General features: G+C 42.4%; 1 protein-coding gene across 3 annotated transcripts in view; it reads right to left on the bottom strand.

The window, feature by feature from the left end:
• LOC136867437 (uncharacterized) overlaps nt 1-27644 on the bottom strand; it is a 273943-nt gene that overhangs the window by 208677 nt on the left and 37622 nt on the right. The window contains exon 1 of one of the 3 annotated variants that reach the window (XM_067144641.2): nt 9318-9361. The exons of the other annotated variants lie outside the window; for them this stretch is intronic. The gene's annotated coding sequence lies outside the window, so the exon portion shown is untranslated. Of the gene's footprint in view, nt 1-9317; nt 9362-27644 lie in introns of those variants that run through there. 3 annotated transcript variants of the gene reach the window in all.

The raw sequence follows: 27644 nt of genomic DNA, 5'->3' as shown, positions 1-27644 counted from the left end.
GTGTGGCTCGCTTAACGAGGGTGAAACTGGTATAGTGGGGTCTAGTTCACTGACGAAGGAGTTAACAGGTGTGAGTGTGGCATTGTTTACATTTCTTCTCTCTGCCAAGTGATTCTGGCGAAGCGGACAGTCTGGTTTCAAGTGACTGGGCGAATTACAAGCAAGGCATGTTCTAGTTTGACCGCCATAAATAACCTGTGCACTAAAGCCTTCAATATATAAGGTATTGGGTCTTTTAACTCCATTCTAATAGCATGTATACCGTTGCGTACTTTGAAGGGGTATTGCTGTGACCACTCCTCTTCTCTGTGTTCTACCACTTTCCCGTATTTACTTAACGCTAATGAAATGGACTCTATAGGCACTTCCGGGGGAACTTTAAGTATTCGAACATTCTTTTATACCCTGTCAGCTGGCAACACAGTAACTTTTCCTATACGACCAACACTTAACATTATTTTCTGAATCACTGAATAGTGACATATCAAACGCTCGTAAACCACTATTGAAATTACTTTAATATATGCTGCGGTTTCCAGATTGTCCAGCTGGATCATGTCGATTTGATCTGATGAGAGTTTCAGCAGTGACTGGATCCAATTATGTACGTCCCACGCCGAAGGCTTATTCTCACGTTCAAGTATGCATTTCAGAGTATTCCTCCTTACAAATTTTGTTGCCATGATATTACTTATCTTTTCACTGTTTCACTGAAAACACAATTAAACGAATTCACACAAGTAGAACTCGAAACAAACTCGTAGTTTTCTTAACAAGCACACTGTTGGGACACGAGCGACTAGCAGGAGAATGCAGAGCAGACAACCTTCTCTCACCGCTAACAGCGGCAACTGAATTAGAATATCTGAACATTAGACAAAATAATAGAGAATTGTAGTATAAGATTGTAGAAGTACTCGAGTCTGTCTTCCAAACACAGTACACAGAATAAACCGCCAAAGGGAACCACTGGACAATTTACAACCTTTACCACAAGAATACATTACGTAATAACCTGGAAACTCTATACTTTTCCGTAGTAATAGTTTAGAATGGTTATTAGGAAGTGTCGTCTAGCTTGATCTTCCGTTATGTAGCAAGAGTAACATAAATTCTAATGCCCGGTTGCAGAAAAGCCAATCAAAGTTTGACTAGAGTTCGATTGGCAATCAGTGTGGGTTTGATTGGCGATCATCCTATGTGAGTTGCAGAGGCAGCAATCAGTGTTTGATCTACGATCAATCTCCCATCAGATTTGATCAGCAAATTCATGCTGATCAAGCACTTATTCTCCCATCAGTCCCGCCCTTATAAAAGTGCGTTCACATTTTATTGGCAGAGTTTGGATGGCACTTGACTATTGGGACTTGCTAGCCCCACTTCTGAGCAGGAAGCAATATACTTGTAGTGTTATTTCTGGCCAACAGATGGCAGTTAAATGATTATATCTCAGCTGTGGTATCTAGGCAACCGTAGAGAAAAGTGTAATCAGTTTTCAAATTATTTATTGCCTTGTGTGACAGTATAAATACACTTATGATATTATATTTATAAAGCATGCATATTTGGGAATATATTTCTATTACTGCACAAGGCTTCTAATAAGTAATATCATAAATATTCACACATTTCTAAAAGGGACTTGAAAGTTCCGATGGGCAGCTAGTGACACTCGTGTCGTGAGTGTTTTGTTCCATGCCTTAGTGTTGTTGAAGCGCGGTAAGAATTATGCACGTTGTGTTAGTTAGAATTCGAGTGAAATGTTGAAAATGTTTAGGTCTAAGACAAAAGGATTAAGTGAAGATGAACTTATTGCTGTCTTATGTGAAGATATTCCAGTGGATGGAGGAAACTTAACCGATTTGGAAGACAGTGACAAAGAAGAAACAGTTGATAATTTTACCAGTGTATTTGATGCAGAATTGGAAGTTGCTGACTGTAAGTATTTATTTATTTTCCCATCAATGGCCTAACACTAATACAAATACAAATAATACAAATGCAAATAAATAAAAATAAGACAAAGGGATGAACTGTGCAATGTTTTTGAAGCAAATGCTGAAGATGGTCCATCAATTGGAAGTAGGACTGCAAGAAAGAAAGCTAAACTTCCTGAGCCCAACAGAGGATGGAGAAGAAAGCCCCCTTCGACGGTGATACCTATATATGAACATCATGAGTTGTGCAAAGAACAAGAAATGATGGCACTAAAATAGAGGTTAAGTGCCCCATTGTAGTAAAAGACTACAACGCAGATATGGGAGGTGTTGACAAAGCAGATCATCTGCGTGCCTGTACTGTGTTGATAGAAAGTCAAAGTGGTGGCAAAGGTGGTTTTGGGGAATATTTGACATAATTCTTGTCAATGCCTTCATCATACATAACCAGATGTACCCAAAGATAACAGTCCTGCAATTCAGAAGAGCTGTTGCCCAAGGACTGGTGACAAAAAAGAACATAGGAAGGAAGAGATCCAGCCAAAGACCCATGCCAAGTGATGCACCCCAACCTAAAAGAGAGAAAGGTGCCTATTCAGTGTCGAATGATGTAAGGCTAGGAAATAGGGGGTGTCATTGGCCTGCATTTTTACTGAATAGAGGAAGATATAAAGTGTACAGCCTACAGAAAGTTGAGTCTAGGCCTTGCTCAATTTGTAAAATTTGTAAAGTTCATTTGTGCTGCAATGATAGGTAAAACTGCTTTGCCCTGTACCATGAAGCAGAGATAAGTTAAGAGTGACAGTGCATACTTGTATTTTTCAGTTGTAAATGTGTCCTATACGTTGATGTAGTCATAAGTTAGAATGCACAAATTTTTACAGGAAGCCAATTTCAAATTTTGTATTTTTCAGTTGTAAATATTAGTTAGATAGTTACTTCATACTTAGTTAATAATTCAACACAATTCATGTGCTTCCTATCTAAATAATAATTGTAAATAATTAATGTATATCTTGTCTGAACATAAACATCAATGCTGTGGTCAGTACTGGGTTTTGTGACTGTTTACTGCCCAACGGGACTTCTGAGTCCCATTCTTTTTTTGTTATCATGTATTTATCTTTTTTGTAAAATGCTATGTAGTATGTTTCATTTAGAGTGTATTAACCTTAAATTTAACAATATTCAATAAAAAATTATTTTTTCATATATAGCGGTCAAGAAAGGGTTAAACTCAGGTATGCTTTTCTTTCATTAAATACATCTGATTAAACCTTTCAATGATAAATAAATTCAAGCTCATGTAGAAAATGCGATTTGAGTGACGTACTACTTTGTTTTCCGTAATCATTATTCTCACATAAAACCTCAATCTTGAACATTGAACTAGTTAATTTATATCAATCAAATCTTCAAATAAATACTTATCTCTCGCATATTAATATCTATGCAAAACCAGATTTTTTAGAATTAATAAGCCAACCTATCCGCAGCATGCTTGTTTACTCTTTTGTAATCATAGCATACGTTTCTTTCTTAATTTTCAATTATATGCAAGTATCCCTCAACTATATTAAGTATGCGTGTTCATTCATTCAGTGAAAAATTTGGCCCTCTCACTTTCTTAGTGGGGATATCACTCATATTGTTGAAAATTAATTAAATCAAACGAAAGCGTCAAAATTCGCTCTTTCTTCACCTTTCTCAAACTGATCAGGATCAGTTATTCCCTGATTCACAGCCACTTTGATGTCTTCGCTAGACCCTAAAGAGGATAAATAGACACCATATTTAACGAATCAACACGGCACTGGTCACTAATTGCGCTGTTGCCAGATTTATTTCCTTCTCGGATCTTCAGTCAGTAAATTGGAGAAAGTTGATCGGGGTTTAGGTTTTCTGCAATGCACTCTGCAATTAAGGCTGATTGGCAATCAGCTGATCTGCCGTTAAGGACTGATTTCACGGATCTTTTTGCAACCGGACCCCCCCTAACGTTTATGCAATACCTATAACATAACCGTTGTGTAGGGTAGGCTATACTTGTTACCCTCTTTAATAAGTTAGCATTCTGACCTTTTCACCCCACCACCACCCCATGGCACTACAGCCCTTGAAGGGCCTAGGCCTACCAAGCGACTGCTGCTCAGCCCGAACGCCTGCAGAATACGAGGTGTCGTGTGGTCAGCACGACGAATCCTCTCGGCCGTTATTCTTGGCTTTCTAGACCGGGGCCGCTATCTCACCCTCAGATAGCTCCTCAATTCTAATCACGTAGGCTGAGTGGACCTCGAACCAGCCCTCAGGTCCAGGTAAAAATCCCTGACCTGGCCGGTAATCGAACCCGGGGCCTCCGGGTAAGAGGTAGACACGCTACCCCTACACCACGGGGCCGGCATTCTGACCTTTTACTGCCTAAAAATCCGGTGTGTTAGTAGTACGCCGTTCAAACCTCCCCACACTGTGGTATGTGGTCCCACTAAAGTTATAATTTAGTACTGCGGAGTTAGATGTACTGTCCATTTAGCGGAGCCCCCTGTGTCACGAGAGTGTTGACCTGGGGCCTGTTCCACGAACGAAATTTGCAGCTTTTCAACTTCGCACTTTGCACTTTTTTGTTCGACCATTATCTAGCTATTAATTGTCAATTTCTTCGCAAAGTGAAAAGTCTTTGCGTAATGTTCCATGATTTTAATGTTTTATATTTTTCGGTGAAGACGATATAATTGTGGTACCGGTAGTTTAAAAGTTTTGATTTTTTATAATGGAAAAGAAGCTGGCTGTGCTAGAAGTTGTCAAGGAGAAACGGGGTATCCTTTTTGGCAACGTTAAAGATAATATTGAGAGAATGATTCCCATGTCTATCAACATAAACCTCTTCGTGCTCAGTAGGAGCACAAAAATCAACAATAATACCGTCAACACACCCACACACAGACGTAAAGCCACCCTTCTTTGAAATTATTTCGCTATTTTATGTGGATTATCAGGCCAACGTACTATGTTAGGAAATATTACGTAGCATCTACGACTTTAGTAACAGTTCTAAGAATAGTGCGTTTTGATGTCCCATGCATTGCTGCTACACCGTGGGCCTGGGCACCATTTTCTCATCAATGTAAGCATATAAGAATTTGATCCTTTCCCGAAAGGGCTTGAGTTCTTATTTCTACAGGTTTCAATAAATGACCAATCATTTAAAGAATATAGTCAGCTTGTATTGGGGTCAAGCGAAAACACTCGCGAAATTCCGTCGAAGTGAGTATATAAAAATGAATCCTGTTTTTGTATGTACCCTTGTTGGATTCTTCATCACTGTCATCAATTGATGATAATAAAAGCTCTCTTCGTAACATGTTTATATATTTAAATCAAATTCTACGCTAAGGAACTAGTGTAAATAATTGTTAATTAACAGCTGAAAAAACTAACGAATCTTTGTAAGATTTCTGAAACCTTTCACTTCCTTTCTTTGCACTTTGCATTTCTGTACCGATGGAGGAACATAACAGGCTTGAAAAGTGAAAAGATTCTAAACTTTTCACTTTGCAAGAAAAGTCTGAAAAGTGATGGTGGAACAAAATCTGAACTGAAAAGTGCAAAATGAAAAGTTGCAAGGTTTGTTCGTGGAACAGGCCCCTAATCTCTCATAGCCTTCTTCTGTGAAACAACAGAACATGAAAACGACAAACTAGACTGTCCAAATCATGTATATTTTGTGAGTGTTTCAACGAAAGAGCGCAAGGGAGAGAAAGGATTTGTGGTGGTTATTCGTGCTTTCCTCACTTCAGATTCCGGTAAACGCAGAGATTTTCCTAAGATTGTATAACACACAAATAATCTCCTCACCACCCACACCCCTGGGGCCGTATTACCCTATAATGGCAACATCACTGGCTTCCCATCAAGGAGAATGCGGTGCGAATCCCAGCCAATACATATGAGACTTCTGAAATGAAAATTCGGTGGTTCGGAATCCATGTAAAACTGGAGGGCCAATGGCTATGATCACGATATCAATGGTCACGCAAAAATAATATAACAATAATTTTAACGATATTTTTAAGGGCGCATGGCGTCTGAAGGGTCCTGATACAGGTCTTTCAATCTGACATCCCTATAGGCATCCTGCGCATCTGCGAGGATGGAGCCTTACCTGCGATAAATTCTTATGTTGAAGAAGACACCAAAACCCAGCTCCGAGCCATAGGGATTAACCAATGAAAGTTAAAGCCATGACCCGGCCGGGAATCGAACCTGTGACCTCTTGGACCTAAGGATACCATTACGTCATGGAGCCAGAGAATAAGAATAAGAATAAGAATAAGAAGAATAAGAATAAGAATAAGAATAAGAATAAGAATAAGAATAAGAATAAGAATAAGAATAAGAATAAGAATATCCAGCTCCACGGCTAAATGGTTAGCGTGCCGGCCTTTGGTGCAGAGGGTCCAGGGGTCGATTCCCGGGCGGGTCGGGGATTTTCACCTTCACTGGTCAATTTGAATGGCTCGGGGGCTCGATGTGTGTATATATATATATATATGTGTGTGTGTGTGTGTGTGTGTGTGTGTGTGTGTGTGTGTGTGTGTGTGTGTGTGTGTGTGTGTGTGTGTGTGTGTGTGTGTGTGTGTGTGTGTGTGTGTGTGTGTGTGTGTGTGTGTGTGTGTGTGTGTGTGGCGTATTCAGCATTAGAAATCATCCTAGGTAGGGCCCTCATCTTCACAGACATGCAGGTCGCCAAATAGGCCGTCTACGAGAAAAAGACCCGCACCAGGCCTCTCCGGAGGCCATATGCCATTATTTATTTATTTATCATCATCATCATCATCTTGGTGGAACAATTAAGGAAAATGGGCTCGAAACAAAAGCCAATGAAACTAGATGCCAAAACATGGAAACTGCATATCGACTAACCCAAAATATCTAGGTATAAAAACAATGTATCTCCAAGCACACAAAACTATGACATTACCACACAGTCATTAAACAAGAATATCTTTATGGATCAGAAACGTTCATCGCGAACAGGAAAGCAGACATTGAAAACATTGAGAAAAAGGAACGCAAAATCCGTCAGAAAAAGTGTAGGCCCAAAACTCGCCGACGGACAATACCAACTCAGAGGGAGACAGGAAATCAAACAATACACAAATATTCAGTGCCATTAGAAAACGCAGGTTGAGATTACATGAGTACATTAAAATAATGCATCCAGGCAGACTTACAAAACAAATAGTCGAATTTTATGAAAACAGAAGTAAAGCCAAAGCATACACAATAAAATGGACTGGCGAAATCAAAACTGATCTGAAACAGGCAGGAATTATACCAACAGATGTCCAAAACCGAATAATCTTCAGATCCACAATTCACAACTGACAACTTGACCAAGAGGAAAGACCAAAGAAGAAGACCGGAACAACCTGGTCTGAAGACAGAAAGGAAGCCCACAGTAAAAGAATTAAAGAAATATGAGGACAGAGGAAGGCAAACTCACTCCTCTAAGTACTCTGCATAATCGTAATGGCGTAATAATAATAATAATAATAATAATAATAATAATAATAATAATAATAATAATAATTCCAAAGACATTGCCTAACTCCCTCAAAATTCTAAGTCTGCATCCATTCATCTAGATAGAACTTCAAAAATAAGACATATTAGCCACCTGTTACAACGCCCGGAACTTTTCGTAGATGGAATATCTACTGTATGACTCCACTACGTGAATAATTAGTAGTTTTGTAATTAATTTGTGTGTAAATATGTATATACAATTGTATACTGTGACTATTTCTTGTACCTGGTACCGAAGAGGTACTCAATACCAATTGTCAAATGTTTGAAATATTGTGAATAAAATAACATAATACCTATAATAAAAAGTGTCTCTCTCGTAATACTAAGATGAAGCACTACCAGACAGTCATCCGCCCTGAAGCCTTATATGCTTCAGAATGTTTAACATTGAACAGGAAGGGACTCATGGAAAAACTTGAAATCCGGGAAAGAAAGATAATGAGGAAGATACTGGGGCCAGTCGAGGAAGGGGACAGTTATAAAAGACGGCCTAACCAAGAGATCTACAAGTACTGTGAAAGAATAACGAATGTAGCAAGGAAGATACGCCTAGCATTCTATGGGCACGTCTACAGGATGCATCCTACCAGATTGACCAACCGGATTCTCAGCTAGTGGCAAAATAGGTAGACCAAGTCACCATGGTTGGTCGAAGTGGATAAAGATCTACAGGAACTGGGAATAACAGAAGGAATCTTAAAGGATCGGACAGCACTCAGGAAGATGCTTAAACATAAGAAGTTCCAGGACAGACTACCAACAAAGAAGACTGGCGCCCTTTGGACAAAGGAGAGAAAGGAGCAACACAGCCTGAAGATGCGCAACTACTGGGCAAACATCAAAGCCCATTCCAAAATGCAATAGTTGAATGTCGTGGTCCTTAGCTGGCCTATACGAAACAAGTAGAAGAAGAAGAAGGTCCGCGCTCTGTGGTGTAGTAGTTAGTGTGATAAGCTGCCACCCCCGGGTTCGATTCCCGGCTTTGCCATGAAACTCGAAATGTGGTATGAGGGCTAGAATGTGGTCTACTCAGCCTTGGGATGTCAGCTGAGTAGAGCGAGGTTCGATTCCCTATTCAGCCAATGCCAGGATGGTACCTAACATAACGCAGCGGCCGCTTCCTTACCTCTTCCTTCTCTATCGCTTCCGATCTTCCCATCCCCCCACAAGGCCCCTGTTCAGCATAGTAGGTGAGGCCGCCTATGCGAGGTACTGGTCCTCCTGCTCAGTTGTATCCCCGACCAAATTTCTCACACTCCAGGTCACTGCCCTTGAGGCGGTAGAGGTGAAATCCCTCGCATGTCCGGGAGGAAAACCAATCCTGAACGGTAAATGGATTAAATATAATAATAATAATAATAATAATAATAATAATAATAATAATAATAATAATAATATTGATTTCACTTCCCACTAACTTTTACAGTTTTCGGAGGCACATAATTTGCCGACACACGGTTGGCGTATTTGAACACCTTCAAATACTACTGAATTTAGCCAGGATCGAATCTGTCTCTTTATTCTCATAAGGCCGGCGTTCTATTGTCTGAGCGACTGCTTGGAAAACATTCCCTATACAAATTCCTGCTTATTTATAACACATTCGTACACACAAAAGATCTCAGTGTTTATAACCACAACCCCGCACACGTTGATAGAAAAAATTAGCACGGACGTAACACTTATTTTAACTTCAAGAGGTCAGTTCTGTTAATAAACATTTTTTTAGGCTATTTCTCATGATTTACTTCTGTACAGTTTATTGACTTCCTTATAAGAACACTGACTCACCTTCTACGAGAGGAGGAGGAGTAGTGGATGTCTGCAAGAAGCACTACAGCAATGGTCCATGTTATCCCCACTTCACTCTTTATATACAGCCTGCCTTTGTACAGGCGTGACGAAGAGGAGCGCGGCGCGTCATCACCGGTAGCATTGTTAACCGGCGCTGCGCTGCACTGACGCCCAATTTAACAGCACTTTTTCTTGCTCTTGTAAAAGAGACATTTTCAAGCGACCTTCAGCACACCAAATTGCTCCTACTGTAAAGCTCCATTGTAGTTGTCGTTCCAGCGGTAAAATATTATTCGGGCAGAGGATATTACGTGACTGTGGCGGTTCCTGGTTAGGAAAACAGTGGATTTTCACTGACTATCATTTGACTTAACCCACTGGAGCCTTAACAAGTTTTACTCATGCAGATTCGGATATATCACATTCATTTCTTGGGAAATGAAGTCGCTTTCTTCCTGGCCTTATTTCCAGTTTGCACTTCTTTATTTTCTTTCTTAATCCGTTTACCCTCCAGGGTTGTTTTTTCCTTGGACTCTGCGAGGAATCCTACCTCTACCGCCTCAACAGCAGTGTCTTGGAGCGTGAGACTTTGGGTTGGGGGATAAAACTGGAGAGGAGGACCAGTACCTCGCCCAGGAGGCCTTACCTGCTATCCTGAACAGGGACCTTGTGGAGGGATGGGAAGATTGTAAGGAAGAGAGAAGGAAGTGGCCGTCGTTTTAAGTTGGGTACCATCCTGACATTTACCTGGAGGAGAAGTGGGAAACCACGGAAAACAACAAAAATGATGCTCAAAAATTATCACATCAGTAATTTCTTATGTTCTGTTCAGTTGATCACATTTTAAGGATTATTAGAATAAAGCTGTGAAAAAATAATTGGATTTGAACTATTTTCCAGAAAAATGTGAATTTTGGAAGTTTATGCATAATTTTGATGATTTCATCAATTGTTTAAGAATCAGTAGATTATCTGTGAACATTTTATAGTGTAAATATCTTCCCTAAATGCAAGTGTTTCACTGTAAAAATGTCAAACAAACTGGTTGAATACTATCGATTGTATAACTGAAGATTTCTCTTTTTCTTAGTCCGTTTATCCTCCAAAGTTGATAATTATTTTTTCCCTGAACTCAGCGAGAGATATCACCTCTACCACCTCAAGGGCAGTGCCCTGGAACGTGAAATATTTTATCGTATATACAACTGGACCCAGGCGGTCTCTCATCTGTTACGCAGAACAGGGGTCTTATAGAGGATGGGAAGATACGAAAGGAAGTGGCCGTGGCTTTAAGTTAGCTACCATCCCGGCATTTGCCTGAAGAAGAAGTGAGAAACCACGGAAAACCACTTCGAGGATGGCTGAGATGGGAATGGAACCCCCTCTCTCAGTTGACCTCCCGAGGCTAAGTGGACCCCGTTTCAGCTCTCTTAAAACTTTTCAAATTTCGTGGCAGAGCCGGAAATCGAAGCCGGTCCTCTGAGGGGGGCAACTAATCACACTAACCACTACACCACAGAGATGGACACTGAAGCTTTAATATACGCTCATGTTCCTTTTGGAACATGCGCAGAGGTTCAGCAACTTCTTGGACCACTTCTCCTCCAGGTAAATGTCAGGATGGTACCCAACTTAAAACGACGGCCACTTCCTTCCCTCTTCCTTCCAATCTTCTCATCCCTCCACAAGGTCCCTGTTCAGGATATCAGGTAAGGCCTCCTGGGCGAGGTACTGGTCCTCCTCTCCAGTTTTATCCAGGCTACAACATCCCGGTGTCTACAAGAGTCCATGCACTCGTGGTGAAGTTTACATTGCGTAGACCTCAAGATCGGTACGTACACGCATCAAGGAACATGACAGAGGCATTCTATTTAACCAATCAGATAAGTCGATATTAGGAGATCATGACTTATTGCCCGGCCACGACGTTCTGCCGCGACGTTCTGCCACGAGTGTAACACAATGGTTCTACGTAATTTTAATAGAGTTGCAAGTTACATCATTCGCCCAGCTTGGTGTCCGGGAATTGCTTCATTTAAAGGTCCTAGACGACCTGATTTGTCGGCCCGACAGTCAGCCTGACCAAATCAGGTGTTGTGAACACCGACGGATCTCATCAGTTGGCTTTCGCTCCTGAACAGAACACACACAGCATGCCTCCCGTTTTATCGAAACGCCAAAAGATTAGGATCGCGCTTGTAGATTCGTTAACCAATGTGAGAAAAATAAAGCAAAATTTGGGCAAAGAAATGGATGATGGAACGATAAAAGTCTAGAGTTTTGTCTGTACATTGCTCAGAATTTTAAAAGAATGGTATTTCTGTATCAGTCGTGTCCACAGTAACAAGGAAGTACACTTTTTTTTAATTTTGCGTCTTCTCTGTCTGTCTGTCTGTCTGTCTGTCTGTCTGTCTGTCTGTCTGTCTGTCTGTCTGTAGGGGCCGATGACCTTAGTTGTTAGGCCCCTTTAAACAACAAGCATCATCATCATCATCATCAGTATGTATGTATGTATGTATGTATGTATGTATGTATGTATGTATGTATGTATGTATGTATCTATGTATCTATGTATGTATGTACGAACATCACGAGAAAATGGCTGAAGAGAATTTAACTAAAATCGGAATCTAAAATCGAGGAATAAGGCGCTAGAATCTAGGCTATAAATAATTTTATTCAACCGAGTGAAATGGTGGTTCAGGGGAAGACCTAGAATGTAATTATCAAAAACCTGTTTTATTAGTGGACCCATCGATTAATTCTACATAATTAAATTTCCGATCATTTATGTCTTATATATTTTTACCGTACCGGCTTTGATAACAGAAATATTAATTATTTTCGATTTGTGTTACTAAGTCCATATCAACACCGAGCATTGCTAAAATGGAAATACTGTTCAGTCTTGTTAACTGGCGCTGGTTTCTGTCATGTTTGTCTTAAGGTGTAAAACCGCGAAGCCCTCGTTCCATATCGACGAGGAAAAGTGTGAAGATGATTATAAATAGGGCCCGGATGTTTATGCAGTAATAGGGTAGAATGCAAACTTACTGAAGTGAGTAACGAGTAGAGTCTACCTGCACGACGGTAATGTTATGAGGTTTGCATAAACATTAGGGTTCTAATGGGCAGAACCCCTAGTGTTTATGCAGACCTCATAACATTACCGTCGTGCAGGTAGACTCTACTCGTTACTCACTTCAGTAAGTTTGCATTCTACCCTATTACTGCATGAACATCCGGGCCCTAATTATAAATAATGAAAACAAAATCGTAAAGAACGATCACTTGAAGAATAAGACAAGAGGGGTTCATGAAAGAAGGAACGACTCCATTTATATTAGATGCCCTAATATCAGAGTTGGAAGAAAACTAAATGTGAAAGCCTACATTATCGGAAGCTTATGAAACTGATCAACAGTAGCATTAAATTGATCATTGCTGTGATGTGATTTGTCTCTTTTGCTGCCACTCGTCTCCGATAGATGGGATTACTGCTGCGTCCCGAGGAAAACATCCTGCCGGATTTTTGGCGGAACTACTATTACTAATTTTTTTCATTTCTCTCCTGAAGGGGGAGGCGGGTCTCTTAGGCGGTGACGCCGTCTGTCAGGCCGGGAGATTCTTTTTCTAGTGGCTTTACGTCGTACCGACACAGATAGGTCTTATGGCGAAGAGAGGAAGATTTGTTACGGTGAAGGAGATGCACGGAGATGGTGAGGAGGGTAGGCGGCCGTGGCCTATACTAGGAACTGTCCCGGCATTCGCCTTAGTGCAGGAGAATGGAAAACCACTGAAAACCTTTCTCAGGACAGCCGACGGTTGGGGCCAGGCCATGAGGTCCAGCGGTGTCCCGTCTCCAGAGGCGTAGAGCCACAATACAGCCGTGGGTGCAGAGCTGTTGGACCACGGACCAGCCGTGGCCACTTATGGGCCGAGGCCCATTCTGCTTCTACTGACCATTGGCGGAAAGTAGCTGGAGAGTTATATCATTGCATTCTCTGCGCGCGCTGCAACAATGGAACTTATCCTTCTAGGAGTCGTGCATCCGAAACAAGGCGAAAATAAATCCCACAAAAACTCAGGCAATTATTTTCACCAAGCGTCGCCCTAGATTCGGTCACCTTACTATTAATAATGTTCCCCTGTCTTGGACAAACAAAATTAAATACCTCGGCCTAACTATGGACAGAAGTATGTCCTGGAGGTACAATATAGAACAGGCCCGACAGCGTGCCACGGCACGGTTGAAAGCTTTGAGGCCTCTGCTAAGAAATAAATATATCTCTACTAGTATCGAAAGAAACATTTACCTGGCATGTATCAGGCCCCTCCTGCTGTATGGCTGTGAAGCCTGGAGCTATATTGCTAAAACTCCGCTTTCAAAATTAAAAGTGGTTCAAAATAAGACACTAAGAATTATGACAAAAGCACCAATTCAGAGAGCTGTCAGGAAGATACGAACAGAACTTCGTATTCCGACTCTTAGATCTCAGATAAATAAAATAGTAAAGATGACCAAAGTTATACTAGACTTAACTAAAGTTGGTGTATGACAGGTAGGGTTGGAGGGAGGAGCACTGCACGTGCCATTTCACGATGTTGCCACATTCCAGCATTCCTTTCTAAATGCTCTTACCCCTCGCTTCCGGCTCACTTGTTCCCTCCTTCATTCTGACCGCTGTGATCTGTTGTAGACTACCTGGCCAGGCGGTGTCGTCCTATTTGCGATCACTCTCATACGAACAGTCAGGTTCTTATCAGTGACATACAAACAATCAGGTTGCTGTGAGGGAATTTCTTACTGAAGGACTGGTACAGGAAGACATCCCTCAATAACTGGCGAAACTGGGATTCTTACGAATCTTACGAATCGTATGTTGAAAGTCATTAAATGACTTATATTTACCATCTGAGACATGCGTTTATATCGGGACCGATAGGGAATAAACAGGTCTCAAATAAACCTTTTATTTAGAGTTACCAGATGGTTGTGGGTGTAGAGGCAGTTAAATGAGTTTTAAGAAGTAGGGCAAAAGGGCGTATTAAAACCGTTGAATTTTACACTTTCCGATTTCAAAACAAAGGATTTTGCAGGAACACTTAACTTCTTCGACAGTGCTACCCTTTTTGAAGCAACTGTAGTTCATCTCATACTTAACAATTAACTTGCACTTTCTTATGCAATAGGGGACAATATGAATATTAAATTACTGCTTACATAAAGCTCAAACTGTTCAAATATTCATACTGAGACTTTAAGTAAATAGCTTCTCAAAACATAATCAGCCTACTTTCCTCTGTCTGTATGTATGTCTACCTCTCAGTCTCGTTTATTGATACCGGGTCGGGATGAGATGAGATTAATTTATACAGCATGTTTCTACTGCCAGATGCCCTTCCTGGCACCAAACTCAGCTGAGAAGCTAATGAAGACGAAATGTGTTCTGGTGAATGAAATTGGGTAAGGGGTGCGAGGACTCAGCCCTGGCCTGTGGATAGGAACTGTACCGGCATTTGCCTGGAAGTGAAAATATTAAACCACAGAAAACTATTCTGAGAAGAGCTGACGGTGGGATTCGAACCCACGCGTTTCCCGAAAGCAGAGCTTGGCTCCATAGCCATAGCGCATTTTATCGCGCTGCCACTCAGTCTACTTTCATCTAGATAAATACAATTATAATGTTTGTCTGTACGCTTGGATTAGATGTACTAGATTCCAGAACTTAATGTTAAGAAAATGTTTAGTTTAAAATAAGTTGAAAAAATTACAATTCTATAATGATAGCGCGAAAAGGTTATATTGCGTTCGGAAAATAGTGGGTTCGAATCCCATTGTCGCTAGCCCTGAAGATGGTTTCCCGTGGTTTCCTATTTTCACAAGAAAATGTTGGGGCTGTATCTTAATTAAGGCCAAGGTCGTTTCCTTCCCACTCCAAGCCCTTTCCTCTCCCATAGTCGCCATAATACCAATCTGTGTCGGTGTGACGTAAAACAAATTGTAAAAAAAAAATTGGAGAACTCCATCAAACAGAGAAGAAAAGTCCATAGCCTCCTCTTCAATGAATTCTCTTGCAGCACATATAATTTCTCTTCCTGGGTGATGAATTGTCACACCACGGCCGGCGGTATTTTTTTCACGAGGTGGACGAGTCCTGGGCCTCCCTCTCCCTCGAGGAGTATTCATCGTACTCGAAATATAAATTAAAATACAATGATTGTAAATAGTATTTAAAATACAATTAGAAACTTACTAACGGCCACAAAACAGAAATAGAATGCCACTCACACTGAACTGCTTGCGACAAGATCTAACTCACAAGTGAAGTGAGAGGTTTGGCAACTCCCAGCAAGACGAGCTGCCCAGAAGTTGTATCTCCATGGCAACCGCAGTCGCCACACCCTCGTTTCCATGGTAACCACACAGCCACTCCCTTTATCCCGCCACGGCAGGTAGTAAACGGACCTCCCTCTAAGAAATGTCATGCCCCAACTTTTGTTATTACTAGTATAGAATTCTCTCTAGCCACTCAACCGACCCTGACATACTACTCCTAAAACAGGTCGTAAGAACCAAGAAGCCGCAGACTCATCTGAAACACCGTGGCCCTTGACTCACTTACGACCTGTTTTAATATGAAATAGGAATCTGTTTCGGCCTTTTATAAATTATTAAACACGTCTCTCACTAAATAACTGCCAAATTAAACGCTTGAAGGGGTCCTTTTAAAAAAAAGGAAATTTCACCTCCCAACCCACCCTAAAAAAAACAGCTATCCGACTCAGAATTATTCCATAAGCGAAGAAGAGTTTTCTTTTCTGATGAGAGGAAAATACCGCCTCTCAGCCAGATAGTTTTTCCCCCGCCAGTGTAGTACCAGAGATTTTTCCGACTCATGGGCACTCTCAGAAATAGAGAAATAGATGAGTATAGGGACATAGTTTTCGCCCCGGCACTCTCGTGGACTTGAACAAGAAAAAAAACGATTGTCCCCTCAACGACGCGTACTCCAGCTAGTTTAGTCACATGATGTTACTAAAAGAACTGGATTCTGATGACTTTCGTAATTATCTGAGAATGGACTACGAAAGTTTCAGCACATTGTTGCATCTAGTGAGTCCACTGATATAAAGAAGCAGTCACTGCCCTCATATTTTCTATTTTCTTCCTCACTGTCGCAATCGTTCTCCAGCAGGATCTCAAGGGCCTGATTTCTGGCATCCTTTTTACTGTACTGTGCATACTCGACGTATCCCACAAACAAGTACATTCTTTATATAGCTCCAAAAACTCCTCACCTTCCCACTCAGATAATCACTGCTGTCACTATATGTAGGTCTGCTCTGATCAACAGTAGTGATGGGATAGTCGAATACTTTTCATAATCGAATAACCTCCAACCGATTATTTAAATATTCGAATATTGGCGAATGGTGGCGTATACAGCAGCAAGCCGCATGGGGTGAGTCGAAGGGAGACGGACGAGAGTCTGGGCTGCAATATGTCCCCTTGCTCTCAGAAATACGTGTGACGTTTTTTCTCACTGCTTTCAAGTTTTGTAAATGGAACAGTGTGTCAGATGCTTACACTATAATCTGCTTTAGACTTCCTTCATTCTCAGTTGAGGTTTGGGCTTCACTGATAGCCTTGGTAGCCCTCAGTATACGCCACTGGAGAGGAAGGTATTTAAAGGCGGGACACAACAACCACTCTCGTTAGAATACGTACAAAATTACCGGCACGTGTGATTCTTTCCATTTCGCTTACAATTAAGGATTAATGGCAAGAAACAAGGGATTACCAATATTATTTTTTAAATAATAAAAAAATGACCAGATAAAAATATTCCACCAGAATTTTTCACCTGACTGTCAGCACAAGTTACAAACAGGACATTAGCCTGCATGTTGACTGCGATCTTTTGCGCATGTTGCTGGATGATATCCGAAACTATGGACAGGTGCATGAGATCAATAGCCTATATATTGAGCCTTTGTGCGTCTATTGTTTGTTATTCGCAAACTGAAATGATGGTATATCCCACATGTACTGTGCCTCGGCTGCTAATTGCACTACAAAACGGAAACGTAACACAGATACAGACCCGAAAACAAGGAACAAAACCCATCAAAATCAATCGCGGTGTGCTTCAAGGCTCCCCTTTGTCACCGGCATTATTTAACATCGCTACTAATCATATTGTGGAAGAACTATCTGAAGATTCTTTAGCAGGGAATTACGGTTACTCGATTGCAAACGAGCAGCCTAACCTCACCATAATGTATTTCGCCGACGATACGGTGATATTTGGTAAAAACACAGAATCTGCCGCCGAACTATCCAGGATCGCCATAGAAAGATTTAAGGAACTCGGCCTGGACATCAGCGCTTCAAACTCAGCTTGTCTCTCTATCAAGAAATGTCAGCTGACGGAGGAGAATATCATCATAAATGACGACTGTGAAATTAAATCACAGTGCAACGGAAATGCGGCTCGTTACTTAGGTGTGAACTTCATTAATGAACTTAAACTGGATCCACAAGCCGTACTTGACAAGACGTGAAACAAGATTGACACCCTTGTTAGCTCACCATTGCAACAATCCGACCAGAAATGTTCAATTTTAAATAGTTCAATATCACCTACTCTTATTTACCCACTCCAAGTTACTCCACTATGCAAGATCCCTCAAACTATTCTGTCAGATGCGGATAAAGTATTAAAGAGTGGAACTAAAGAATTATTACAACTACCAGCAGACGTTCCGGATCACATCGTGTACACCGAAAGGAAGTATAAAGGCCTCGGTTTGTTTCGCGGCGTTTGGGAAGCAAAACTACAGCATATTAACATCTGTAATAAATTAACGCTTGCAAATAAAGGCTACATTAATGCAACTAGGAATTTGGAGCAAGAACGTACAATTTGTTTGCAAGATCTAGGCATAGAAATGAATGATCAAGTTATGTCCAAAAACAACCATCTTCCCAATGTAAGGAAGGTCCGACAGATACTACGAGACAGAGAAGTTCAGTCATGGACGAAGGTGCCGCACAAAGGAAAGGGCGTTGGACTCTTCCAGGAATACACGCCAGGGAACAAATCGATAAGAGATCACCGAGGCTTATCCTGTGCGGAATGGAGAGAGGCCATCAAGATGACAGCTAATATGTGCGCCGTTCGCTCCGTGCCGGAAGGTCCCAGGACAACACCCTCTGTCGGCGTTGTCACAGAGAGCACGAAACTCTTGCCCATCTCCTGGGTGCCTGTCCTCACGGGGAGGTATTGAGAAATTCCCGCCATCATACAATTCGACACATGATCGCGACCTCGCTGAGGGATCACGGTTTCACGGTGCACGAAGAGGTTTCTGGCCTAGCAGCCGGCGGGAGTAACAGGCGTATTGACATGATAGCCTTTCAACCAGCTAGCAAGCAAGGATTAATCTTAGATCCCACTATACGCTTCGAGTCGCACGTTGGCCAGGCCGAAGAGGTGGACGCCGAAAAGAAGTCAATTTACCAGTCAACTGGAAACTACTATAAGGACTTATATCACCTAGACAATATTTCCGTCCCTGGACTCATGATCGGAGTTCGAGGCACAATCCCTAAATTTCTTGTACATGTAGGATTCTCTCGGTCTCAACCGGACACGACTTCTCGTCATCGCTATCGCCGCAATACGAGGTTCAGTGACCATACTCTGCAATCATCTATATAACACCATACATCATGCCACATTCCAAATTCGTTCCAAACTTATTCCTGAGCCTTGTGATGGGTATTACTATCTGGAATATTAGCAAACTTAGAAGACAAAATAATATGTAGTCGATATACTTTGTCCTCATGACAGTCTCCTCATGGGGGAAGTTGTATTAATAATAAATATGGCTCCTCGACAATCGCAAATATTCGCCGAGCAATCCCGATTAGCTCGGTGTCTTGCTTGGCGAATATTCGGCACTCGAATTGGTTTTAAGGCACGAGTCAAAGGAAGGTCGTGACGCAATTCGTAGAATCACGAGAGACCCGTCCACACATCATCCGTCACGCAGTCTGAGGAAAGTCACATACGAGATGTTTCGGCGGGTGTCAGGGAAGCAGTGTAAAAACGCAAGCGGCTTGTGTTCACATTGAGGCAACTAGTGGAATCGACTTCGTTTCGCAATTGCGTCGTGTATTTTCCAAAGGTGGCGTGTCCAATTAAACTAATCGTTTAAACGGATTATTGAAGACCTACATCATAACTTACATATTTTACAACTTTAAAAATATAAAAAATTTCAAAATAATTCATCATCATCATCACCACTGGCGTGACGGCCGTTTGAGCCTTGGCCTTCTGAAGAAGTTTTCCCCATTCTTTCCTGTTAGGTGCAGAGCTCCTCCAGTTCTTGATTCCAGTTACCTTTGCATCCTCTCTTACCCCTTCTTCCCACCTTAACTTTGGTCTTCCAACTTTCCTGATTCCTTCTGGCACTGCATTAAATATATTCTTTATCATTCCGTGATTAGCACCCAGCACATGTCCTGCAAATCCAACTTATGATCTTTATGTAGTTAACAATGTTTGTAACGTTCTATTATTGAACATTCGTACGAGTGTATCCGGTCATGTGTGGAGGAGCCAATATAATTAACAATCTCATGTAGAAATAACCATGTCCGCTTCTGTGGAGTAGTGGTTAGTGTGATTTGCAGCCACTTCTTCTTCTTCAGGCAAATGCCGGGATGATATCTAACTGAAGGCCACGACCGCTTCCTTACCTCTTCCTAGTCTATCCCTTCCAATCTTCTAATCCCCCACAATGCCTCTGTTCAGCATAGCAGGTGAGGCCGCCTGGGCGAAATACTGGTCCTCCTCCCCAGCTGTATCTCCGACCAAATGTCTCACTCTCCAGGACGCTGCCCTTGAGGCGGTAAAGGTGGGGCCCCTCGCTGGGTCCAGGTGATGTCCCGAGACTGAATGGACCCAGTTCCAGACCTCCGGGGGTGGCAGCCAATCAAACTAATCACTACACCACTACACCTCCCAAGAAAACTATGGTGTCGCCTCAAGAGACTGAGAACTGGGCATGGACGTGAAATTTCTTACGCCTTAAGTGGTGTTTAATGGATTCTTCAATGTGTGAATGCAGTGAAGAGGAGCAGACCATGGACCATGCCATCCTCTGCTGCCCTCTTCATGCCTACTCCGGTAGCCCACGCGACCTGTTTCATCTTTCAGAACGTGCTGTAGAGTGGCTGAAAAACTTGTACCTGGACTTCTGAATTTGATGTTAAAATCACCATACGATTAAATAAATAAGAGGCCGAAGAATTCCCATGTCACTTTTAAGAACTCCATTCTTCTTCTTCCTCTTCTTCTATATCTGTTTACCCTCCAGGGTCGGTTTTTCCCTCAGACTCAGCGAGGGATCTCACCTCTACCGCCTCAAGGGCAGTGTCCTGGAGCTTCAGACTCTGGGTTGGGGGATACAACTGGGGAGGATGACCAGTACCTCGCCCAGGCGGCCTCACCTGCTATGCTGAATATGGGCCTTGCGGGGGGCATGGGAAGGTAGGAATGGATATACAAGGAAGAGGAAAGGAATCGGCCGTAACCTTAACTTAGGTACCATCCCGGTATTTTCCTGGAGGTGAAGTGGGAAACCACGGAAAACAACTTCAGGATGGCTGAGGTGGGAATCGAACCCGCCTATACTCAGTTCACCTCCCGAGGCTGAGTGGACCCCGTTCCAGCCCTCATACAACTTTACAAATGTCGTGGCAGAGCCGGGAATAGAACCCGGACCTCCGGGGGTGGCAGCTAATCACACTAACTACTACACCACAGAGGCGGACCCATTCTAGCGTTCCGCCTACTAATGTCATTCCACGCCATTTCTCCACTAACACCTCGGAACATACTGCTTAATCGAGCTGCTCGTCTCCTTAGTTCAAGCCTTTCCAGCCCAAAATGTGTAAAATTTTCTTAACACTAGTCTTTTGTCAGAGCTGTCTGGCCGACGTGGCAAAGGGGTGCTCGGTTCATCCGGTGGGACGTGGGTTCGATTCCCCGTCAAGAAATCGAAAAATGTAAGAAACGAGATTTCGACCACCGGAGGTGCACATGGCCGTGAAGTTCACTCATGCTGCACCTAAAATGAGAACCAGGTTAATTCCTGGGGGCAAAGGCAGCCGGACGTAGAGCTAACCACTCTACTCCACCAAGTGCCGAGGTTACAGATAGTGGAAGACTCTACCTTCCACCCCTCCAAGGGCCTTCATGGGCTGCACGGAGATTGCTTTGCTTTACTTTTATTCTGTTGTCAGAAATCACAGATAATAAATCGTGCTGCTCGGATCAGGTAATCCTGATGTGGCTCCCATACACTGGAACAATACTCTAATTACGCCAATCCCAGCTATTTCTCCGGTTAGTAGAACCATCCCGTGCTCATTTTGGTTTTCTCCGAGGTTTAAAATCAGTTGTCCTTTATGACGCCACGTGACCTTTGAGATGAAAGTCTCAACCCGAACGGAATTCGAACCTTAGACTTCTGAGTGGGAAGCCAACGACAAAGCCACTGTGCTGAACCCTTATAAGCCCTCTCCTGTACACCCTCACCACAACCGCTAAATACCATCATAACTATACGAAGAGATATGTAAACTGTATTTTGTGCCATTTCATTACACTCAACTCTCGATTTACCGTAATCGGATCAACCGCCTTGCGGCTTAACCGCGATATCAAAACACTCAAAATTCGCGAGTGTTAGGAGTTAAGAGTAAAAATTAAAATCTACAGCCTGTTTTTCAGTCATTGACCGGGTCAGGGATGGAATGAATGAAACCCCTATCTTGCGGCGAGGATATGAATTGTGCCGGCTGCCGTAGCTTGTCGCACTCCTCCGGGGTAATGATTAATGATTGGCAGCTGAAATGAAAGGATATTGGAGAGTGTTGCTGAAGTGAAAGATGACAGGGAAAACTGAAGTACCCGGAGTAAAACCTGTCCCGCCTCCGCTTTGTCCAGCACAAATCTCACATGGAGTGACCGGGATTTGAACCACGGAACCCGGCGGTGAGAGGCCGATGCGCTGTCCTCTAAGCCACGGAGGCTTACAGGAGTTACAGTAATACAGATATATCTGAAGCCGATGGATTTCTCGGATTTGATGAAGCCGATACAGTTAGTACAGTGACTGAATCCGTAAAAACTGCCCCAGGTGGAGAGAAATTTCTTTCTTTCTTTCTTTCTTAATCTGTTTACCCTCCAGGGTTGGTTTTTCCCTCGGACTCAGCGAGGGATCCCACCTCTACCACCTGGAGCGTGAGACATTGGGTCAGGGGATACAACTGGGAAGGATGACCAGTACTTCGCTCAGGCGGCCTTACCTGCTATGCTGAACAGGGGGCCTTGGTGGAGGATGGGAAGATTGGAATGGATAGACACGGAAGAGGGAAGTACGGAAGAGGGAAGTAAGTGGCCGTGGTCTTAAGTTAGGTACCATCCCGGCATTTGCCTGGAGAAGAAGTGGGAAACCACGGAAAACCACTTCCAGAATGGCAGAGGCGGGAATCGAACCCGCCTCTACTCAGTTGACCTCCCGAGGCTGAGTGGACCCCGTTCTAGCCCTCGTAACACTTTTCAAATTTCGTGGCAGAGCCGGGAATCGAACCCGGGCCTCCGGGGTTGGCAGGTAATCACACTAACCACTACACCACAGAGGCGGACGGAGAGTAATTTGTCGAAGACAATATTTGTCAGTGGTTCGCAGCACAAGCACAATAAACAGTTACGCATGAGACTGCCTTGGCAAATTGCTGGAGTACATCAAAGGCCGGGATGATGCTCTCATCGCCAAATAAGTTTTGAGAAACTTCAGAAGCAAAATAAAGAAAAAATTTCTCGGCACAAAAGTAGAAAAACATGACTGGTTATTTTCAGAAGCAGCAAGTTAGGTAGTCTGAATATTTTCTTTGCCTTATTAGTTTCAACGAAAAGTACTGTTTACTTTTCCATTTATTAATTGTGTACTGTAAGTGCTACTTTTACTGCAACGTATTGGGTAAGTTAATAAAAAACAATACAGTACTATCATTTACTATACCCGGCGGCCCCGGATTCAATTTTCGGCCGGGTCAGGGGTTTTTAATTGTAAATGATTAATATCCCTGGCATGGGGTCTGGGTGTTTGTGTCGTCCTTAACGTTCCTTTCCTCACATTCAACACTCTGTACTTCCGCAATTCCACTTACACACAGGTTCCTATAATATGGCGAAAGTAGTGGCAAGAGATCTACAGAGGTCGACGCCACGAAGAAACATCATTTAATTTTAAAAATCATTTATTATCATTTTAACTTTACTTTCAGTACACCTGTTCTATTTTTAAACTTTTTTCGGGTTAACCGCGATTTTACTTATTCGGTAAGCCTTAACCCTACATTATCCCGGTTAATCGCCAGTTGACCGGGCGAGTTGGCCGTGCGGTTAGGGGCGCGCAGTAGTGAGCTCGCATCCGGGAGATAGTGGGTTCGAGTCCTACTGTCGACAGCCCTGAAAATGGTTTTCCGTGTTTTCCCATTTTTACACCAGACAAATGTTGGAGCTGGGCCTTTATTAAGGCCACGGCCGCTTCCTTCCCATTCCTAGGCCTTTCCTGTCCCATCGTCGCCATAAGACCTATCTGTGTCGGTGCGACGTAATAAAAATAGCAAAAATTGAGAGTTGAGTGTATATCTATTTGGTACCCACGCCTTGTAAGTGGGAACAATGTCAGACTCAGCTAGAGAACTCTGGTCACCAACTCAAGATCAGACGCCCTGAAGTTTCCCCTTTTAATCGTCTTTCACAACACCATAGGATTCAGCGGATACCCCACCCACAGGGGTACTTAGACTCCCTGAGTGTCAATTTCTATGTTCCGCTTTATTCCACCAGGAGACAGAGAAACAGATACAGAATTGGGATAGGTGAAAGTGAGGAGCCAGGCATAAGTAGTGTAAACAATGCCAGAACGCAGCTAAGATTCCTGTGGTTGCCAACCCACGCTCCCAAGTTACGATCACCTGGGGCCCATTTTAGTCGTCTCTTGCGACTCGTAGGGGATGCCGTGGGTGTTATTGTACCGCCCCCACCCATAGGGAAGAAACCAACTCTGGACGGTAAAATGATAAAATAAATTAATCTTAACCCGAACGAAATTCGAGCCTCAGCCTTCTTGGGTCAGAAGCCAGCAGTAAAGACGCTGTGCTAAACTTACCCCTGACTTGTCCGGTTCTTTGGCTGAATGGTCAACTTAGTCGCCTTCGGTTCAGAGGGCCCGGGGTCGATTTCCGGCCAGGTCGGAGATTTAAATTATTATTTTTCACTTGGTGCGGGGATTGGGTGTTTGTACTGTCCCCAACATCCCTGCAATTCACACACCACGCACAACACTCCTCCACCACAATAATACTCAGTTCCCACATACGCCTGATGAAACCCATCCTTGTCGGATGGTCTGCCTTACAAGGGCTGCACCAGGCTAGAAATAGCCACACGAAATTATTATTATTATTATTATTATTATTATTATTATTATTATTATTATTATTATTGTACCGGGCGGTACACCTCCACTCCGCTAATTTAAAATGTGCGCCTGTTGAAACTCCTCTGCTGGAGGAAGTCTGAACTTTATATACGCTATTAATTCGCTACCTTCTCAAAAGATGTCACCACGTGGAAAATTTTGAGTTTTTGAACTGTGTCATTTTTGATGTGTTTTTGTTTTGCTTGAAGTAAGAAGTGTGAACTTTCTCTTCTAGAGGACACTACTGAAGATCAACAATAGTGCACCCTAGTGCGAAGTCAAAGAACTATTTTGTTGGAGAAATTTTTATTTCAAATGTTTGTCTTTGCTAAATTTTTTTCAGTTATTGTTTAAGTTGGCTGTATACCCCTCTCTTTCCCCTTGTTTTGCATTTAACCAATCCCGAATTTCTGTTATTAATTTCTGACCAATCGTAGGTATCTTCCCCCAACTTGGATATGTTTCTGTACCCTAGCCAATAAAAAGTTTGTAGGAGGGTGTTTTCATTCCCCTAACGCCTAGAAACTTCCGCGAGAGTATATAAACTGCTGATTTTAGGGTCTCCGGGCCACTTCTGTTCCATCTTTCAGTGTATTAAGTACATAGCAGGAGGCAGGAAGCGCCTCTTTCCTCGGCAGCGGTCAACAACAAGGTAATGGCCGATTAATAACTTCTTTCTTTGCTTGCTCAGCAGTTTAACTCTCGGGGCGGGTTCTAAGCGTTCCACCATGTAACCTTTTCCTAAATGTAACTACTCCTTTTATATATTCTCTTTTAAAGCTACATACTGGGATAGAGAGTGCTAACCCTCTCGAGCTCCCACTCATATTGTTTTGAGGTGAACTTATTTTTCTCAACCTATTCTTCGTTAATGTAAAACAAATTGTTCTCTTCTTAAGTCACCTCTTTAGTATGGGATTAGCCCTGGTATTATCGGCCTAGTGCCAAGTAGGTCTTAATCAAAGTGTATTAGGAGTGCAAGTTCGCCTCCTCTCAAATTGTTATTTTAGAGGTCATTTAATTAACCTGCTTTTCATTTAATAGACCTCAGTAGATTGGGTATTTTACCCCTGTGTTTATGTCCGTTGAGGACAACTTGAAGGTGGAGTTTGGTGTGGCCTGGGAGAGGCTTAAATTTGAGAGCGAGTGGCTCTTTTGAAAATTGAGTGTTGTACGCCTCGTGGAGGCTTTTCAGTGTAATTTGGAGCAAGGGCTCCTAGGCATGAATGGGGTTTTCTGCCCCTCTGTTGAAACTTGTGTTTGGGGTAAAACTGAGCTGATTGCCCAAGCAGTGTAAAGTCAGGGCGCGAAGCCCAAATTCTGTAAATATTGTAACTACCCTTTTGATTTGCTACTTTGTACCTGCCATGCTTGTTATTTCTTTGTTTTTGAAAAGAAAATATAACCTGGTTAAATTTTAATTAATTTTACTTTAGTAGCTTGAGACCCGTTCACCACCCCGCACCTTCTTTCACGCATAACTACCACGGATATCTCCGTAACAAGTGGTAGCAGAGCGTGGTTGAATGGGTCTCAATTTAGCCCCTTTTGACGGCTAAACATTGTTTTGTTCCGAACTCTAACAATTTTCTCAGTTATTGGAATTTTTTTTTTACTTTTTCAAAATTGTTCTGTCATCATGCCCGGCCCTCGCGATGTTCTCCATCTTAACTATTTACGCAAGGAGGAGTTGATCTATGAATTGACTATTAGAAATGTACAATCTGGAGGCACGGTTGCAGTAGACACAAACAAGCTTAGAGAGTCCCTAGATTTGCCCATTTCCATCCCCAATTTGGGAGAGAAAGAAATTGACGACTCTCTTTCCACGATCACGGAGAATATTACTGGGCTAGCTTCTGTAGTTAGTTTTTTTGATGAAAATGATCCTTCTCCTAATCAAATTAAGCGTGTGCAAGCTAGGCTGTTTCATTTTTCCAATAGAGTTAACGATCTGTTGTCTCTAAAGTTGAATGACGTTCAGAAGAAGGAAGCTAGTACGCTGCTTGAAAATATGTCTGAATTATCTAGCAAGGTCACTCAATTGTTAACAGGGGAGGTTCCTCCCAAAAGCGATCTACCCACCACAGTGAATGTAGGTAGCGAGGAAGAGCCTCATAAGGGAGAAGTTAATAGGAAAACTATCGCCGCTCAAACTATCTCTGCCCCATTGGACAACGAATCTGAACGCCGTGCATCGTTGAGTAACATCCGTTCCGAATTAACTTCCTTGCCATTGAAACCTTTACCTACTATGTCACCCGGGTTTAGCAGCTTGCCTCATCCATTGGCAATGTTGCTCAGAGGAATCTCTAAGTTTTCTGTTAATACCACCAGTGATGTAATTTCATTTTTAAGATTTCTAGTTGAATTTCAGGATCATGCACTTGTGTTTTCTCTTTCTCCATGTCAAATTTTGCAAATTATCTATCCGTATGCTATTGGTATTCTCTCAGATAAAATCGTAAGAGCCATTGCCGAGCAATCATCTATTGAGGATTTCCATGCCCATTTGCTAGCTAACTTCATCCCGGCTAGGGCCAGGTCCTCCCTTATTCAGAAGTACTATTATCGTGTACAGCGATTGGATGAGAACTTGGCTGATTTCATACAAGACATTAAGTTTTATACTAGGGTGTTTGCTCTTCACTTCCCTGAGGATCAAATTGTACAAGCTATTGTGGAAGGTATTTCACCATCTTATAGGTCATACTTGTGTTTCGCGGCGTGCCCGCAAACTTTCTCTGA

The sequence above is a fragment of the Anabrus simplex genome, chromosome 3, assembly GCF_040414725.1.
Source record: "Anabrus simplex isolate iqAnaSimp1 chromosome 3, ASM4041472v1, whole genome shotgun sequence".
Lineage (NCBI taxonomy): Eukaryota > Metazoa > Arthropoda > Insecta > Orthoptera > Tettigoniidae > Anabrus > Anabrus simplex.
The sequence above is the reverse complement of the archived record's forward strand: the minus strand, read 5'-3'. Positions and strand labels throughout refer to the sequence as shown.